Genomic DNA, 6,700 nt, shown 5'->3' with positions numbered 1-6,700 from the left:
TAGGACTGATTTTGAATGATTCTGAGTTGATTTGGGGTGATTTTGAGTTGATTTGATATGATTTCGAGTTGATATGAAATTGATGTGAAAGGGGATACAAATGACGAAATATGGTCAATCTAGCCAAAAGATCAAAGTTAGTAGAATGGGAAAATGGGAAAAATTAGTATGAAGAAGTGATGAAGTCATAAATGTGAACCATTTTTGAGCATCTACAATGATGATGATGATGGCAATGATGATGATGATGATGAAGATAATCAATGACTACAAACATCATCACCCCTTCTATTGACGTTATTTCATTCCATATATAAGGTAAATTTGTTCATGTTTACGATGTTTCATATTGTTCATGTTGTCTTCTATGTTATTTGTAGCATACACGTATCATGTAATTTTAAGCTAACTTAAGATAAATGATTAACATATAAAAAAAATTTGATTACATATTTGTTGTGTTCATTTCTAATCATTACAACATATGTTATTTATAATTACCAATGTTTATGTTCTATCTGATTATCACCCTTTTTACAAATAGTCAATTGACTATAGGTACATCACCACCCCTTCTATTGATGATCTTGCATTCCATATATAAGGGAAATTTGTTCATGTTTACAATGTTGCCTATTGTTCATGTTGTCTTATAAGTTATTTGTAGCAAATGTGTATCATGTAATTTTTAGCTAACTTAAGGTAAATGATTAACATATGTAGGAAATTTGATTACATATTCATTGTGTTCATTTCTAATGATTACAACATATGTTATTTATAATTACCAATGTTTATATTGTGTCTGATTATCACCCTTTTTGCACACAGTGAATTGACTACATGTACATCATCACCCCTCAATGATCTTGCATTCCATATATAAGGTAAATTTGTTCATGTTTATGCGTATCATGTAATTTTTAGCTAACTTAAGATAAATGATTAACATATGCAAGAAATTTGACCCCTTTGGCATGGATCGTGCACAGTGACATGGATCAACAAGTATAAGTCAATAAATAGACAATTTTCTTATATTCTTCTTGTTTATCATTGAGCACGTATGTTATAAATAGACATATTATATAATCATATAATGTATATATATATAGAAAAAGAAGGTCTGTATAGAAATATAATTGTATAATCACTTTCAACTTACTACATTTTATATTTATCACTTTCACTTTCCATTTGATGGATTGCAGGACCCACCAAATAAGTACTTGTCAGATCTATCTACATTGAATGAGGGAAATGAGGAAATGGTAGATGAAAGCTCTACATGTAGTATGGCTAAAATAGAGAGATCAACTAGAGGTTAAATGATTAGAAAAAAATTTGATAAACGCATGCAATTTTTCCTTGCTAATGGGGGGTCATGTTCTTATGATGATGAGACCACAGGCGACATCAAGATGCCCTTTCGATAAACACACATTGAGAAAGAATGGGTACCCAATGAGCTACTTCCAATTAACATAGATTTTTGTTTTAATGAGAGGATATATTGCATTGCTCCATCCTCATTACATGGTTTGGGCCTATTTTCCATGGATGGGATAAAGTTATGTTACAAAAAAGTTGTCAAATTGTTCAAGTATGTTGGTCCATGTTACAATTACAATGATTGGATGCGGATTGTTTGATATAAAAAAAGTATGCATAGGTATGCACTATCAGCTAATTATATACAATGGAAAGAAAATGATCAAAGTAAAATATTTTCTATGTACATTGATGGGAGACCAAAAGCAATAGGTAATATTGCAGGTTTTATAAATAGTATGTGACATTCCTCAACTAGTAAGCAACCCAATTGTATATTTCAGGTGCATGAGGGGAATGAAGTTTTTGTTTGTGCAATAAAATCAATAATTGAAGGGGAAGAACTGCTAATAGATTACCATTTAAATCACATAGATATAAACACAGTTACTATCATGAGGGTTGTGAGTACTATATACCATTTTGTTAATAAGTTTTTTTTTAGCTGTCTATTGCTTTTAGTTAGCTGAATTTTTTATGTTTAATCTTTGTGATAGGATGATATGGATCTGACAAATGATAGAGGCCACCAGGATGCTACTCCCACCCCTTCTTCAATGAGGGTAAACCTTATTGAAATTGTACAAATTAGATAGTTGAAAAATGTTATATTATTACGTTATTTTATTTACAATTTTTGAGTTTTTATGATAGTTTTACTAATATTCCTCTCACAATTTGATGTTCAGGATAAGGGTAAAGCACCAGCAGTAAGTACCGAGCCACTAGCTATGCCTTCTAATGAGGATATTGCTGAAACTCCCAATGTAACAACAATTTTGAAGAAAAAAATTTAAAAATTAATTTAGAGATAATGAAAATTTTGGATGAGGAAAATATGGAATCCACGGAGATGATGAAGAGGCTATCAGATTTGAGAGCACAAGCTCGTCGTTATGAAGTAAGTAGTAATGAATCTTTAGTTATAACAAAAGTTCAATAAAGATTTATATTTAATAATCTTTTATGTTGTGAAGTAAAATATGTAATATGTGCAAAAATACTTTATTGATGCAATTTTTTTAAAGACTTGTAAGAAACTTTAACTACTAAATTCTTGTTATACAGGATTTTTTGGCAACTAATCCACAACCTGGTCAAGGACAATGCAGTGAGGCCAATAGTAGTAGAGCTCCAACTGCCATTGGTAAAACAATCTTTTAGTTGACAAGTTAGAAGGAATTTTTTATTTCGAACATTCAAAACTTCTTAACTTAATTCTTACTTTTATTATTTTAGAATGTCTTTGCTAACAATGTATTGTTAAGGTCATACAGTGTAGCAGACTCGTATGAGGTTGACAAACACCTGTACGAGATTACCGATTGCAATGTTGACAACAAGGGGACGTCCAACTGCTAAATCCTTGTTTTTCTATATTTGTTTTTGTGTTAATTATGAGTTGATAATTTGTATTTTACTCTTGGGTGCATCACATAATGTATTTATTTTTTTGTGGTAGGAGATGCACCATCTAGTAGTCGCCAAATGCAGATCATAGTGCATGTATTGGTGATAATTCACCATCATTTCTTGGAGCTACCCGTGTTTCTAGTACAAAAGCTATGCAGACATCATTGTTGATTGAAGATGATGAATCAATTGCTTTGAAATGTCCTAAGATTCTAGGTACTTTAAATAATTATTTTTTATATTGTAATAAGGATTTTCTTGCAAGACATAAACATGATAGGAAGTGATGAATGCAAGGGCTTTTGATGTGGAGTGATGCCTCATGGCCTTCTTTAGTATATCATATTGTGCAAGTTGTTTAATTATTCTGGAATTCCTTTTTTATTAGAAGTTTGGTAGGATCATCTAAATTATCAATGACCTTTTGTCTATACCAGTAATTCTCTAGTTTAGTGATTCAATTTGAGCTATGAAGTATTTGATTTAGTACCCGTGGTGGTTTTAATTTGGATTGCTCAAATGGTAATATTACAAGTACATTAATGGGAGACCAAAAGAAACATGTACATTTATATCACTTGTAATTTAGACTTCATGATTTCCTCTATTGATATTTAACAAGTCTATTATACTAGGGCACAACCCTGCACAAGTCTATTTTGCATTTTAATGTTTTTGAACTTAATGTTTTTGAACTGGATTTGTGAGTTCCAAATTTGATCTAAATATTTCTACTAGCATTATATGATCTAAATAGTGGAAGTGTGTGTACCATTGAGATGTTCCATTTGGTACATTGTAATATAATGATTTTAGTAGAAGATACTAACCAATTTTTCTACAGAGAACCAAAAGTGGGAGTTTTCTTTCATATTCAATGTTCAGTTTTCAATGATTTCCAACATCATTGCTATTGCTTTTTAGAGTTTTAGAGTGCTCATTTTCATATTAATTTTAATGGTTCTTACTATTAACTATCCCATGACATTTTTTGCAAAAAATGATACATTTTATAGGAGGCTTTATGACCTCACACTACAAAGATTCAGGCCCCACCATACATACAAGGTGGAACATCATAACTAAACTAATTTTACCCCACTATTTTTTTTTTCATATAATTAATTGGTACAAGACTTTTTCTTTTATTTGGGTATTTTCTTATACTAGCTATATCTAACAATTTTGTGTTTTTTCTTAAAAGGTATAACTTCCAAGATAAAGAAAAAAAAGATGAGCTCAACAAAGATATAGAGCATAAGTTTGGTAGTAATATTTTTTATCATAAGAATTTTTTACAAAAAGCTTCCAAACATCTTAAGGTTGTGAGGGACTCATATAGAAAGAATCTCATCCTAAACCCAAAGTACAAGTGTCCTCCTTTTGTTTCAGTGAGGGATTGGAATGAGTTCATTTTGGATGCAAAGGAGAAAGGGGAACATCCAAAGGAAAGTACACCAACAAATCCGAAAAGGTATGAAATAGTATTAACTACTAGTACATTAATTTAATAATCCACTAATTAGTACTGATCTTTATATCTATTTCATCTAACATATTTCAAACTTTTCATAGGTTGCAGGACACATCAAAGGCAACAAAGGCTAGGCTGGAAAAGGTTGGGCAACACAAACTTGGCTCTGGGGGATATTCGACAATCAAAGAACATGTTGTAAGTAGTAGTAAATTAATTGTAGAGAATTTTTTTTTTATAAAATCAAAATAATTTTGTTAATTAATAAAAAAATTTAGGGTGTTGATTTTAATCTGGAGGCCACGAAAGAACACAAAAAAATTGCCTTCAAGAAAGGCTATGCAGCTGTGGCTAAACACCTACGGAAAGCTTCCATTACCCCGACCAAATAGTCTCCTACATCATGTGCATAGGTAAATATGCCAAAAAATATATTATAAATTGAATAGTTGAGCAACAATCCATTTGATAATAATGTGCATGACATTGCAATGCAACCTGTTAATCGTGACACAGATCATATACCACATCATGAAGCCCCTAATGTGCCTCATACTATCCATGGATGTGCTCATTTTCTATTTAAAACTAATTATGTAATTATTAATACAATTTAACATCTTTAATTGAACTTGGTGTAACCTTTTTGTGTATATTTTAGAGGATATAGATCAATCATGTCATGATGATGAATGAGTGCCAAAGGATGTTCAGACTAATCAACAAGTAGCTCATGTCACACATTTAGGTAAAGAAAATCTATGTTTTGTTCTTTTAAATTTATTTTTTGACTTATAGTTCTTTTACTTAAATAAAAAATCATAATTCACTAATATAAAATGGTGTGAATTTAACTCATGAAGTACTTGTTATTATAGCAGACCCCTTTTTGGTATAGCAGCCTCATGATGTTCCTGAACGGATGAGGAGGAGACATGTGTTTCAACTAGTAGAGGAGGGGGATGATGAGGACATTGATATTCCTCTTATAAATTATATGAAAAAAAAAATAGGAAGAAATCCAAAAAGAAATGATTATTCATGAATGACTTACTCTTGAATATTGTTAATGAATATTGTGTTAATGAATATTGTTAATGAATATTATTCATTAATGTTGGGTGTTAATGAATATTGTATTAATGAATTATTCATGAATGACTTACTCTTGAATGTTGCATGTTAATGAATTATTCATGAATGTTGTGTGTTAATGAATTTTATGTGTTAATGAATGTTATTATGTGATTATAATGATTGAATGTTATATTTTAAAAATGGATGAATGAATGAATATTATTAAACGTTAATGGGGAATTTAGAGTGATGTTGGGGGGGGGAGGAAGGGGAGGGGCCAAATGATCTTCCACGTCCTTCAAATGGTTGGCCCTATTTAGTAGAGAATATTTAACTATTCTCGAAACCAAGTGAAGCTCAAACTTTAAAGATAAGCTTATAGTTAATAGTGACAACCAATTCATAATTCAAAATGAAATTCTTCATTACAGGTACCTTTTTAGTTTTTAAAGCATGATGTCATGTTTTAATATTGTGTAGTTTTTTTCTCAAGTTAAAGTATTCTTTTACTATAACAACATAATTTATGATCATTTTAGTAACTATTCTAACATCGCTTTATGACAAATCCTATTTTGGAAAAGATGGCGATAAGTGGTGCTATCTATTCCTTGGGAGATTGGATTGCATAGGTTTGTATCTCAAAATCATTTGCATGTGGTAGAAATGCATACTTACAACCATTTCATTCTACATTTAAAAACATTGATGTTAATATTGCTTGTTTTAATTTATATTTTTGTCTATAGTCATTATAAACATTGCAACCTTAGTCATCTTTTATAGGCTATGAAGAACATAGTTGAATACTACAATAATTTTGTGGTTAAGCATTTGTGTTTTCCCTACTCATAGTCCAATTTATTTACAATTTGGAGGGGTATGATTAGTGCACAATCTACAATTTTATACTCATTCATATATTTATTTCATAATCAATTTTGTCATTGAGTTTTCTTGAACTAATTTTTAATAATATCTTTAATCTAGGGGCCTCTAATTTCAACTTCAATGGAAGAAAGAAGTTCAATACAAGAACACATCAGAAAGTCAAATCTATGAGTTTTGAATATTCCTCCAATGTATTTAACTATATTACCTACTATACTCTTTACATTTAACTATATATGTTGTTCTCTGATAACCACTCATCTCGTTATATGGCAAGTTGAGAAAGAGAATAGG

Source organism: Cupressus sempervirens, chromosome 8, assembly GCF_028749045.1.
Source record: "Cupressus sempervirens isolate cs-2001-9-10 chromosome 8, ASM2874904v1, whole genome shotgun sequence".
NCBI classification, from domain to species: Eukaryota; Viridiplantae; Streptophyta; class Pinopsida; order Cupressales; family Cupressaceae; genus Cupressus; species Cupressus sempervirens.
The sequence above is the reverse complement of the archived record's forward strand: the minus strand, read 5'-3'. Positions refer to the sequence as shown.